A 13,730-nucleotide genomic window follows, 5' to 3' on the forward strand; every position below is an offset into this window, starting at 1 on the left:
ATCAATGCTCCATAACCTTTTATCCAGACTTTTGTTTTATGCAAGACTTGCGTTCGAGAGAATTTATTGGAGCAGGTAAATGTATAAGTGGATTATATCGGATCAAGGCATGGCAGAGCGAAAGATGTGCAATGCTGGTTAGTGTGGATGTGTGGCGTAAGAGGCTAGGACACACCTCTAGCTAGTAAACTTTCTCATCTTGATTTCGTTGAAAAGACGTCCTTTAAAACCGAAGATTGTGATTCTTGTGCGAAAGCCAAACATACTAGATTACCTTTTCCCAAGAGCACCATCAAAACCAAAGAGTGTTTCGATTTAATACATTGTGACATTCGGGGGAGGTATAGAACTCCTTCACTTACCGGGAAGAGCTATTTTTTTAACAATTGTGGATGATTATAGTCGATCCGTTTGGGTTTTTCTCTTGAAACATAAGTATGAGGCAAGCGATGCTCTAATGGGTTTTCACAAGATGGTAAAAACTCAATTTGGCAAAATGATTAAAAGGATACGCTGTGACAACGGGGGAGAAATCACTTCAAGTCGCATGCATGATTTTTATGTTGAACAAGGCATAATACTTGAGATCACTTGTCCTCACACACCACAACAAAATGGTGTCGTGGAACGGAAGCACACACATTTACTTGAAACCGCGCGAGCCCTTCGTATAGAGGCAAATATTCCAAAAAGGTTTTGGGGAGAATGTGTCTTGACAGCAGCTTACATAATCAATTGTCTTCCTTCTAAACCCATAGACAACAAAACTTCATTTGAAATATTGTTTGAACAAAAGCCCGAATATGAGCACATGAGGGTATTTGGGTGTCTTGCTTATAATTGAATCACTGATACAAAGGGTGATAAATTCGAATGGAGAGGGAGTCCGTGGGTATTCCTAGGGTACCCACCGGGAACAAAGGGATACAAAATATTCGACATGATCAACAACAAAATAGTTGTTTCAAGGGATGTAAAGTTTGTTGAAGAGGTGTTCCCTTTTTTGAATTTAGATCGAATTGATAAACTTGAGAATGAAAAAATTTTTAGCTTTCCTCCTTGGTACTATGAAAAAGTCGCAAGAGAAGAATCAACATATGGGCCGAACCTACAAAGCCCATATGAAAATCCACACGTTGAAAATGTCAATATATTAAATGAAACAAATGAATCTGATTCCCACATGGAGCAAGAAAATGGCACACATGATGAAGAACAAATTGAAACTGTGGTGAATGTTGAGGAACCAAAACCAAGCAGACAACAAAGAATTAAGACACGACCTAAACGACTCGATGATTTTCACGTGAATCTGCCACCATCCATCAATCACAGCGCACCTGCTTCCAATCAAGAACCTTTGAACACCACAGCACATCCATTAGCCCATTACATTTCCTATAAAAAAATTTCAAACTCACACAAAGCATTTTTAACGACTATTACTATACATAATGAGCCAAAGTCATTTCACGAGGCTATGCAGGATGAAAATTGGAAGCTAGCCATGAAAGAAGAAATCCGGGCTCTTGAAGAAAACAAGACATGGACCTTGGAAACATTGCCGGATGGCAAACGAACAATCGACTCCAAATGGGTATACAAACTTAAATACAAACCGAATGGTGAAATCGAAAGATATAAAGCTCGTCTTGTGGCAAAGGGTTACACCCAAATGGAAGGTGTTGACTTTCATGATACCTTTGCTCTCGTCGCTAAGTTAGTTACTGTTCGCACCTTGCTTGCGGTCGCCGTTAAGAAAGAATGGTTGATCCATCAACTCGACGTTAACAACGCGTTTTTACACGGTGATCTAGATGAAGAAGTTTATATGAAGCTCTCACAAGGTTTCTCGAAAAAGGGGGACACTCGCGTTTGTCAACTTCGTAAGTCCCTTTACGGTTTGAAACAAGCTTCCCGGAATTGGTACCACAAGTTTACCGCTTCTCTAATTGCCACTGGTTACAAGCAATCTCATGCGGATCATTCTCCGTTCACTTTCGGGGATGGAGCTACCTTCCTGGCCATTCTTATTTATGTAGATGACGTAATTATAACGGGAAATAATGCTACTAAAGTTCAAGAGACAAAGCAATATCTCGATGAAAAATTCAGCATCAAGAACCTTGGTTCGCTCAAGTATTTCTTGGGAATCGAAGTAGCCTGCACCACAGATGGACTAGTTTTGAGCCAGCGCAAATACACATTAGATTTGCTTGAAGATAGTGGCATGCTCGGTTGTCGACCGAGTTCTTTTCCCATGGAACAAGGGTTGAAGCTTGGTCAATGTGAAGAAAGCACTAAAGTTGACGCGCAACAATATCGACGCCTCATTGGTAGGCTTTTATATTTACAAGCTACACGACCGGATATCGCGTACGCCGTCAACTTGTTAAGCCAGTTTGTTTCTGATCCAAGAGAAGATCATTTGACAGCTGCCAATCGGATCTTACGCTACCTCAAGTCTAGTCCCGGTCAGGGTATTCTTTTACCAAAACTCAGCGGTTTAAATCTTTCTGCCTTTTGTGATGCCGATTGGCTTGGTTGCGAACTTACAAGACGTTCACGAACTGGTTATGTACTACTTCTCGGTGGAGCACCAATTTCTTGGAAAACAAAAAAGCAATCGGTGGTTTCTCGTTCTTCAGCTGAAGCTGAGTATCGCTCTATGGCCACTACCGTTAGCGAGGTTCTTTGGATGCGATGGCTCCTCACCGACCTACAAGCCACTCAAGACCAAGCCACGCCTCTCTTTTGTGATAATTTGGCAGTTAAGCACATTGCCAATAACCCCGTTTTCCATGAAAGAACGAAACATGTTGAGATGGATTGCTACTTCGTTCAAGAACGAGTCGAATCCCACGATGTTTTACCGCTGCATATCAATACAAAGCAACAGATCGCTGATTTATTTACAAAGCCTTTGGGAGCTCAACGTCTTCAAACTCTACTTTGCAAGTTGGGCGTTCATGACCTACACGCTCCAACTTGAGGGGGAGTAAAGGATATTCTCGTAATTATAGGATCTCTCGTAATTATAGGATCCTTATTTTTATTGTTTGTATTATAATATCATCTCCATAATTAGAGGAGTAAAAAGAACGAGGAGTGTATTAGGTTTAGCCTTTTTTTATTATCAGTTATTATTGATTGGAGTGGAATGAATGAAACATACAATCTGCTTCTTTCTTGAAATCAAACTTTGAAATTTTTTAAATACAAAGAAAAGTGAACAAACCACATGAACAAAAGTTGTAGTTTACTAAAAAAAATATATATACGACTATATATCACAAGACTAAACTTTAATACAATAATTAATACAGTAGATGAAAACAAAAAACTTCAAAGTTTCACAAGCTAATCCACATCTGGCAGTTTCCTTTTGCCAATACAAGAATTAAGAAAAATGTATATTACGTCGACCGAAACTCGAGGCCACATATAACAAGTCCGGACATAGTTCCCTCGTAAGTTATGAGTTTCAGATTTATTGGTATATAATCATTTTTAAGCTGATGATTCGAGTTAAATTTCCACACTTTAACCTCCATCCATCCATCTTCCCTTTGTTTAGGAACACTATTAGTACCATGTACATTCATGGGCTTCGGGCTCTAAAACAAATGATTGTAACCTCTTTCTTCTTTCGGTGGAATAGGTCTCGTACTTTCACCGGACAATGCAGACCGCTACATTTTTCTGACAACTTGAAAACAAGATAGCACAAATATTCCGTATTTGGTGACAACATTTGAATGTTAGTTTTGCAATTGATACGGAGTACTTGTTGTGGTAGCACCTCAATCACCTCTTGTAATCTGCGCTTACAATGAGACCATGATTACATGACAAACTACTTCAAAAGTTCTAAGAGAAAACCTTTGTTGTTTGTACATATAGCTAGGGCACGTTTATAAAGATAGACATTTAGAATCATCAGAAGACATAACTAATTATGTTCAAAAGGCAAACCTCGACTCGGCTGATGGTTTCAGATGAAAACACTTCACATTAGAAGAGTCGTACAAAACTTCCTTTGCTGAAAGCGTAAGACGTTTCTTTTTGTTCACCTCATTTAGCGATGAAAACTGTTCATCAAAGATTAAAGAGAGAATTAAATACCAAAAGAGTCCTGTAAAGGGAAAATTACCAAAATACTTATTATGACAATTAAGTTTGACAAAATAGCATTTAGATGTTTTTATGTAATGAAATATCATTTGTCATTCTTTTTTCAATTTAGAAAATGGCTTTAGCTGGAAATTTACCGCGACAAATTAGTGAATCACTCAGTTGCGTTAGATTGAAACATGCTGATCTAAATGATACATGACACGCCCTCATTGATTGGTAATTTTAAAAAGTTAGTATTTTGTAATTAATTATCTCAATTAAAATAACTACTTTGGTGATTTTCCTATATCGTAAATCTTTGCCTAGAAATGTTAGCTAGCAATAACATGTATAATGCCATTTGCATGTCTTTTAAACCTTTGAGAGACACTTACCTGATCCTTGTTTGGGTTTGACGTCAGAATTTGTTGGACTTCAATTGCTTCTTTATTCACCTATATAAAATTTTACAAGATGATCATGTAATAAACTTTATTATGAAATCACAACTATACAGATGCATCTACCACTAGTTTTAACTACAAAAGTATTTTCAAACTCACGCTTTCGATAACTCGAAATTCAATGCCTTCAACATAAATGGCACCACTTCCACAATAGTATTGTGAAAGACTTTCAAGTAGAACCTCAAAATCAGTATCTTTCTTGTGACACGAAAAACGCCACAATTCAATCATCATCCACTTGTCATCTCTCCATGTTGCGAAACATGCATGTAGATTCTCGTCTCCGATTTTGTACTTTAGGTTTACATACATTGGCTTACTTGAACTTGCTTTTGTATCACAAAATTTGAAGATGATATAAGCCCCATAATTGACACCCGGAGATAAAAATTGAGTTGTTATCCTAATAAGAATATTCATCTTCGTAATATCAAACATCTTTGCTGTCTTTTCAAACCTGCATTTGTTAAACTCTTACAAGGGTTATGTGTTTGGTAAGACAATATACCAACTTAATTCATGATGCACAATGAGTTGTGATTAGCTTTTCTAAAACAATAAAACCATTCATACATCATTTTCCTTTATACAAACTCAATTCATAACCTAATCATGAGCGGAACTAGAGGGGGTCAATAGGTCCACCTAATTTATTGGATATTTATATACTGAATTTTCTATAAAAGGAAACAGGAGTAGGACCATCTAGTTTAGCAAGTAGATAAGACGACATTATAATTGACCCTAATAAGTTCTTGTTCCGTCACCGAACCTAATATAACTTCTAAAACCTTACCTGATTAATTACTTATGTCGTAGCCTCGTAGGTATGAGTAGACACACTCTACACTTAAGTTATAAATATATTTTGAGATTCTATGCACATGTATAGAATCACATTCACGTAGAAAGAGAATATACAGAACTTGATTCTTGAACAGATCGCCATTTATGTGATCTACTATCTTTGTACGTAAACTTTCTCGCTGATATCATTTCATTTCTTTCTCCATTAGCACCAAGTGAAAACCACTAGATACAAAGGGAAATGAATCAGACCCATTGAAAACCACTAAGTTTTAAGTTAGCTTCTTTTATGAAATTAAGGACTAATTCATTTACCACTTTGCCGTCTTGAAGGAGGATTCCTTTGAAGAACATGTTGTATAGATCCCTTTTCATTTCAATAGAGTTGTAGATTTCTGGAGTTTTTGACATCTGGATGAGTTCTTTGTAGTCCATAGGTAGCTTGGGCTCCCATATTTCATAATCCTCCTATACATTAGTTAAACAATTAAATATTAATATTCAATATGCAAATTAATGTTCATTTCGATATAAAAGGTGAACTTGTTTACCTTTTCCTTTTTCTACTTTGAAAATGAAAACAAAATAAATTTATACAACAAAAATTGCTTTCAAGTTTACAAATGTATTGACGGAAGAAGGCTAAACTCAAAAGATAAAAAAATTATTAAAAAAAAAAAAAAGCTTACTTGGAATTCCAGTGCCTTTTTAAGTTGTATTACCACCTCCCCTGTCCATGGCCTATCAAATGTATTATCATGTAAGCATTGAATTGCAATTGCTTGAAATGTAGTCAAAGATTGTGGTACAATTTGTTCCTTTATACCCTCAAATATCATCTCATGAAGGTCTCCTTTTTCATTATAATGTTTTACGGATATAGGGCCTAACGATTGAGAGTGATCTACACATCCCTCCACCCACGCCAATCTCCCGCACAAAATCTCACATAAAACCACACCTAATGAGTATATATCCGAGGGTCTTATAAACATACCGCGGCTTTGGTATCCTGGGTCAATGTATCCCAATGAGCCCCACGCGTTACCTTCAACATATTTTTCTCTATTAAATGCCATTCCCTTGCTAGATAACTCCAAATTAGAAATTTTAGCATTCCAATCACTGTCAAGTAAAATGCTACCACTTTTAATGTCTTTATGTTTCAATGGGTCCTCTTCAACGCCACCTTTGTGAAGAAATTCCAGTCCGTTTGCAACATCAATGCTTATCTTGAGGCGCTTCATCCACGTAAGACTGACATTGTCCAAATGTTTATCGAGCCGTCCGTTAGAGGCATGCTCGTAAACAATGATGTTTTCGTTCATTTCGTTACAATAACCTACAAGACCAATGATGTTCTCATGTTTATATTTGAGAAGAGATTCAAGCTCCGTCAAAAACTGAATATGTCCTTGATGAGACTTGTTATCCCACCGCTTTGCATAAATGGCGGTACATCCAACAGGATGTGAAGCCTCTCCTTCATAAAGCCTCCAAAATCTTCCTTCTCCAATGCAATTGTGCTCACTAAAGTTTTGGGTGCCCGATTTTATGGCTTCAAGTGATACAAGGAATTTGTTCTTGTTGTTTTTCTGTGAATCACAACACTTAAAAATCAACTTTGTATAAATAAATGATCAACTATAGTGTGCATATTGTTGGGGAAGTTGCACAGGAAAAACGGGTTATCTTGGATATCTGAGAGTTGTGTTTTACACTTTCAGATCAAAAATATTTGTGGTTCCCAGATAGTTTTGACCGGATAAAACTCAGAATGAAAGCAAGAAACGAGTATGGATTTGAGAAAGTTTTGTGAACCAGGAAGTTTCATCGTATGATCAAGTGATGGTTATTAAGATTTGGGTCAGTGATAATTGCTTTGCAGATATCATGTTTTGAATTTCAAAATCTTTAAAACACGTTCCTGATTTTGACACCATAATTTAACATACAAAATTTAACCCTTGGACCTTGCAATTGGTTGTCGCCCCTTGGACCTCACTACCAGGGGTGTTGAGCCGTTGCCCCCGACCCCCGCCAAGGGGGGTTGCCCCCTTGGAACCCCCATTATTAACATGTTTATTAAATTATAATAATATCAAATAAGTATGTACCCCTCACCCGACTTATCGATTCATATTACAATTAACTTGATCATCATGTTAAATCCACTATACTAAAATAGACAACACATATCGTCATCCATATCTAGCATATACTTTATAAACCCATGTTAGTTAAGCTCAAGATGACAGACTACTAGTTGAAAATACATATGGCTGCTAGTACAAAGTTGATTGGATAATGGTAATGAATAAATTTATAATAAGATAAAACGAATGTTAAAATAGACTATTAAGGATTTAAAATCGTAAAAGAAAATAGATGGTCAAAATGTATATGAACAAGTTGGTTATCCTTTAATTGAAGAGTTTGAAATAAGGGAATAGATACTATGAAAGTAACTGATAATGGTTTGTTTCAGTTCAATGAGTTAACATATAAAATGATTTATAGTGTAACAAATAATAGTTTCAGTAAGTGGTTAATTATGTTTTACAAACTCATGTCAACATAAATCATAGATGAATTACTTCACTACAAAAAGAGTTACTTACTTGAAAGTTTAATGCGTTTTCAAGTTCTTTAATGATGGCTTCCATTGTTGGACGCTCCAATTGGGTTTTTGCTAAACATTGATACGCGATTTTTGAAAATGTGTCCAGAGAATCTTTATTCATGCCTCCATTTAGCATAGAAATGTTTTCACCAACTTCTTTTATTTTTGGATCTACGAGATCATTCACTGTCCCCTCAATAAAGTGTTGTCGAGCAATTGGTGGAAGCCCCATCTCATTAAAAACTTTATCATACGCCAACCTCCCACATAGGATTTCAAATAAAACTACTCCAAAGGAATAAATGTCTGATTCTTTTTTTAACTTACCAGTATCTAGATATTCTGGATCTAAGTATACTTCTGTCCCAGCAATATTGTTTGTATGGAGGGTACTGCCTTGTTCATTTGCACAGTGTAATTTGGAGAGTCCAAAGTCAGAAATCTTCGCCATCCAATTATCATCTAATAAAATGTTTGCACTTTTTATGTCACGATGGATTATCATTTTTTTGTCCTTCGTATAGGAGTGAATGTAATTTAACCCATGTGCGATATCGAGGCATATTTGTATACGTTGAGCCCAAGAAAGATTAGTCATGTTATGAATATTACCCAAATAATCATCAAGGCTTCCATTAGAAGCATACTCGTAAACGAGAATCATCTCAGGAACTTCATAACAAAAGCCTAAAAGAGAAACTATATTTGGATGCCTACAATTACTAAGTGTTTCAATTTCTCTATAAAATCCATGTTCACCTTGCTTGTCTGCCCTACTATGGAGGCGTTTAATAGCAACAGTGCTAAGTATTTTAGGCAATTCATCTTTATTCTTCCCCTCAACCTCGTACAAATTTAGGCCATCAAAATGGTCGAGTTCTGCTTTATACACCAAACCGTAGCCACCTGACCCAATACAATATGTTTTGGAGAAATTGTTTGTGGCAAACTTTATATCACTCAATCGAAATTTCATATGAGCCAAGCTTTTCCCCTACATGATCACGTATTAAGAGAGTAAAACTTTTGCAAATGAAACCCTTAATGGTTACACAAAGATACTCACCAAAATTAACCTCCAAATATATATAAGAAAGTATAGAATAAAAACCCACTCCAGTTGAGAAAACCCTGAAAACTCAAAATGTGTGGCTAAGATTAGGCAACATAGGTCTTTTTCTAGTTTTGATTATTTTATTTTCTAAAGGTCACATAGGTAATTTTATATGATCCACTCTCTCTTTCCTTGCATTTTTACCAGTCCATTAAATCAAATTATCACTTTCTCTCTCTTTCATTTGATATTTAAACTCAAACTCAAAGATCTATAACTTACTACCACCACTAATTGATCACATAGAGGACGCCACCACCGGGTTGACGGTTGCCGGATCTGTTCATCGTTGGCATCGTGAAGAGAGAGTGGATCTGTCTCCGGTTGACGGATGTCTCCGGTGAGTTTGTTTTTTTGCATTTAAACCCTACCAAGAAGTCGATAACAACCTCATAATTTTCTTATCTACCACAGATCTGAACAACCCATCACTCGCCGACCAAATCTGGTTTCCTTCTGGTGACATCACTGACTCGGGACGAAGGTCAAGGTTAAGTTTTTCCGGTGGTTTTATGTTCCCGTAGGAAGTCAAGCCGAAAAGTGTGACTCCAGTTGATGGATTTTGTCTCCGATGAGTTTGTTCACTACCACATATCTGAACAACCCATAACTCGACTCTCTCTCCTAAGAAGAGTTTGTTTTTTTGTCGGGTTAAAATGAGATCTAAAGTCTAAGATTTAAATGATAGTCATTCCTAATAGGAGTTTGTTTTTTGTCATCATCTTCTTGGTATATGGATTTTTTTAATATGTTGTTTATTGATTATGAAGTTTTTGATGCTTTATTTTAATGATAAAGTATGAGTTTGTTGTGTTGTGAGTCTTGGGATTTAAATCAGATCTAAGATATCATTTACGAATCGTTTTTAGCTAGTAGTTTTAATTTGAGTTAATTTTTCGATATATCAAATTTCTTTTTTGTTTAATTTAGCCAATAGTTTTAATTGTCTATTACTTTATTGTATTTTATATTTAATTAGGTGTTAATTATTTTGTTATTAGAAAAAACAAAATTGAGCCCAAAAGCCCATTAAAAAAATAACATATGTTTTCTTTATAACATATGTTTTTAAAAAAATAACATATGTTTTCTTTATAACATATGTTTTTAAAAAAATAACATATGTTTTCTTTATACAATTAACATATGTTTTCTTTATACATTTTTCTTATTCCTGTGACTTAATGGTGTTACAAGAAACATATGTTTTATATTACTTCCAGACCAAAACCAGCTAAGAGATCGGCTTGTGGTGGGACGAATTTCCAAAGAGTGCCGGAAAAACACATGTTTTTGTTAAAAGCTAATCAGAAACCTGTGAGGAAAAAAGTTGCAATGATTGGAGAAAAAAAGAAAGTTGAAAAATGGTAAGATAAAAAAGATAATGTAAGAGAAAATTGAAATGATCGGAGGAAAGAGAAAGTTGAAAAGTAATTAGAGTGATTTTACTAGATTGCCATTTTTGTATTAATTTAAATGTTTATTGAAATTGATTTTAGTTTTTTATTCACTTTTAATATGGACCACACAAATCAATAGAATTATTTGAATATATGATCTAGGTAGAGTTTACATGGTTTTCACAACTCAACCATATTTTCATTATAACCCAACCCTATATATATATATATATATATATATATATATATATATATATATATATATATATATATATATATATATATAACTAAACACCAATATGCAATGCATCGAGCATTTGATAAGGTGCATGATGGAAGAGTGAAGGTGCCTTGCACTTAGCTATAACTAAAATTTTTAGGCAACTTCTATATCTCAATAATTACATTAAAACATATTACATTTTCTCTCTTATATAAAATTAAATAATATTTTTATTCATCTTTATCACTATCTTTTACATCTCTTCCATTCACAACCATTTTCAAATATATTAAAAACTAAATAGAGGATGAACAATTTTCTTTCAAAGTTATTCAAAATTAGTCATCTATTTAAAATTTTCTCTCTTCTCCACTTACAACCACTTAACATCCTTTAAAAAAATTTAGAGAAATTCCTCACATGATTATAGAGGAGCTGTCGAGAATGCTCTAACCTTTGGGTTTGGTCTATAAAAGCATTCTTAATCCATCTATTATATTGTGTGAGTGAGGTTTTATAATATAGAGAGTGATTAATAGTGACGTAAGTCAAGAAGAGAGAAGATAGTAATTTTTCCGTATATTTGAAAAGTTTATCTAACACCCTATATATTTTTTTAATATTTTTTGAAAGTAGTTGTGAATATAGGGTCGAGAGATTTTTTATTTAATTTTGGATTTAGAGATAAGGAAAAATGACGAGAATGCTCTAAGAGCATTTTCCAACCCGCCCTCATCCACATATCTATAATTACACTAAAAAATACAACATTTATCTCTCTCGTTCAATTAAATAATATTTTTTAATATCAATTTCAGTTTCACTCTCTCTATTCACAACCAATTTAGCAAATACTAAAAAATAAATTGGGGCACACAAACTTTTCCCAAATTTACAAAAAAAAAACACTAACTTTTCTCTCACATTCCCTCACAACCATTCTTAACCTTATCCTATAATTTACAAAATCCTCTCACAAATATTCAGGGATGGGTTAGGAATCCTTTAAGAACATTTTTAATCCATCCACCATATTATGTGAGCGAATTTTTATATTATATGGAGTGATTTAGGGTTTTGTGAGTGAATGAGAGAGGAATTACTATGATTATTCTGTATATTTGAAAATTTTATATAAGACCCTATAAATTTTTTAATATTTTTTGAAAGTTGTGAGTGAAGGATAGAAAAAACTTACTGATAAATGTATAAAAGAGAAAATGCCATGATTTTTATTGTAATTTTGGATGAATATATGGGAAGGGTGTGAATGCACTAAAAGCATCAACTTTTCCCTAATTTTAAATCTAAAATTACATTAACAATTATTATATGTTCTCTCACATTTTCAAATAAATAATATTTTTTATACATTTATTGTTAGTTTTTATACATTTGCCTTCGACACATATGGATCCCTAGCTCCCGAGGCGGTTCGCTTTTTAGAGCGGGTGCAGACGGTAGTCCACAGTGACTCGCAGAGCCCAAGGAACCAAAGATTGATTTTTAGTATAATAGGCTTTGCGATCCATTAGGGGATAGCGACGCAGCTTGTTGCTCGCTTACCCATTATCCAGATGTAGTTTGGGTTGTGTTAAATGTTAATAAAAGTTACATTTTCTATTTCCTCCACTCAAAATCACTTTCAAGAATATTAAAAAAGGGGCAGTTTCATAGAATAGTAACAAAGTTTTAAAAGTGTTCCAATTAGATCACTTAACTTTAAAAAATGTTTCAGTTAAGTTACTCAACTATCATATTTTATTAAATAAAAGGGTTTAACATATTTTTTAGCCTTTTTCTTTTTTATTTCACATAAGAAATCTTTTTATCTTTTTTTTATGTTGATGTTAAGTGGCGACGTGAATTTTATTTTTTATTTTTGAATTTTAATATAATTAACATTTTTTTAAAATTTTCTATTTAACTACCTATATTGTAAATTCCGACCCCGACATCTTATCCTCCATTTATTTCTTGGCGCACAAAAAAGTCGGTGCGACTCTATTTGAAGATTTAGTGACCCGATTTGGGAAAAATATGTAGGTTCCCAGCCGGATCTACACGAGATATCTCGTTCTACGTAGGTGCGGAATCCCTACGTAAGACGTTATGAGCGTAGAAGACGATACGAGTTATCACAATCGAACACACGTTACAATAAACAAAGATTCGTTATATTGCAACCGGAAACACGTGATACAATGATCACTGAATACAAAACTCGTAAACACGTAAACTGAATACTTGTTACAATCTAAGCCGTAACCTACACTATATATTCACGACAACTTCGCCTGGCATGTTCAGGCGAAGTTGTCACTAACTTCGCTTATCTAACAAGTTCGCCTGTATCAGCGAACTTGTTAGTTAACTTCGCTTATTACAAATACAAAACCAAACGAATCGATTACAGACACTATATACTGAACTACTGACATCATGTACCAACAAATATGCATGAGTGGCTTAATTGAAACATTTTGAAATTTGGTTACTATTATATGAAATTTAGAATTTAAAAAAATAAAAGGGGCCAATAGTAACTTTTCAAATATATACAAAAAAATTACTGTATTTTCCCTCTTATCTACTCACAACTAGGGCCATAAATTTATGACATTGTTTTGTTAACACACCACGAGTTTTAACAGGTTTGGACTTAAGCTTAACAGGTTTCGTGTCTTAAACAAGTCAACATATTTAATACATGCTTAAATTCGTATCTTAACAGGTCTTTTTAACTTGTTAATAACCTATGTAAATCTTGAATTTGAAAAAGAAAATTACTCTTCTAAAGTCCTAAACCTAAAGTCATACTTACATAGACGTTTCACTCATGCCCGTTAGAACATATATTATATTTTTAATGAATGTTATATTATGCTTCTATGGGTTTTTTATAAGTATGCTACTTATTTGTAGTTTTTGTTTCAAATATGTTATGGAATATGCATTAATTAAGAATTTTATGCGAGCT

The sequence above is a fragment of the Bidens hawaiensis genome, unplaced genomic scaffold (assembly GCF_021521415.1).
Source record: "Bidens hawaiensis isolate Kalapana, Puna unplaced genomic scaffold, B.hawaiensis_p1.1 tig00003244_1, whole genome shotgun sequence".
Taxonomy (NCBI): domain Eukaryota; kingdom Viridiplantae; phylum Streptophyta; class Magnoliopsida; order Asterales; family Asteraceae; genus Bidens; species Bidens hawaiensis.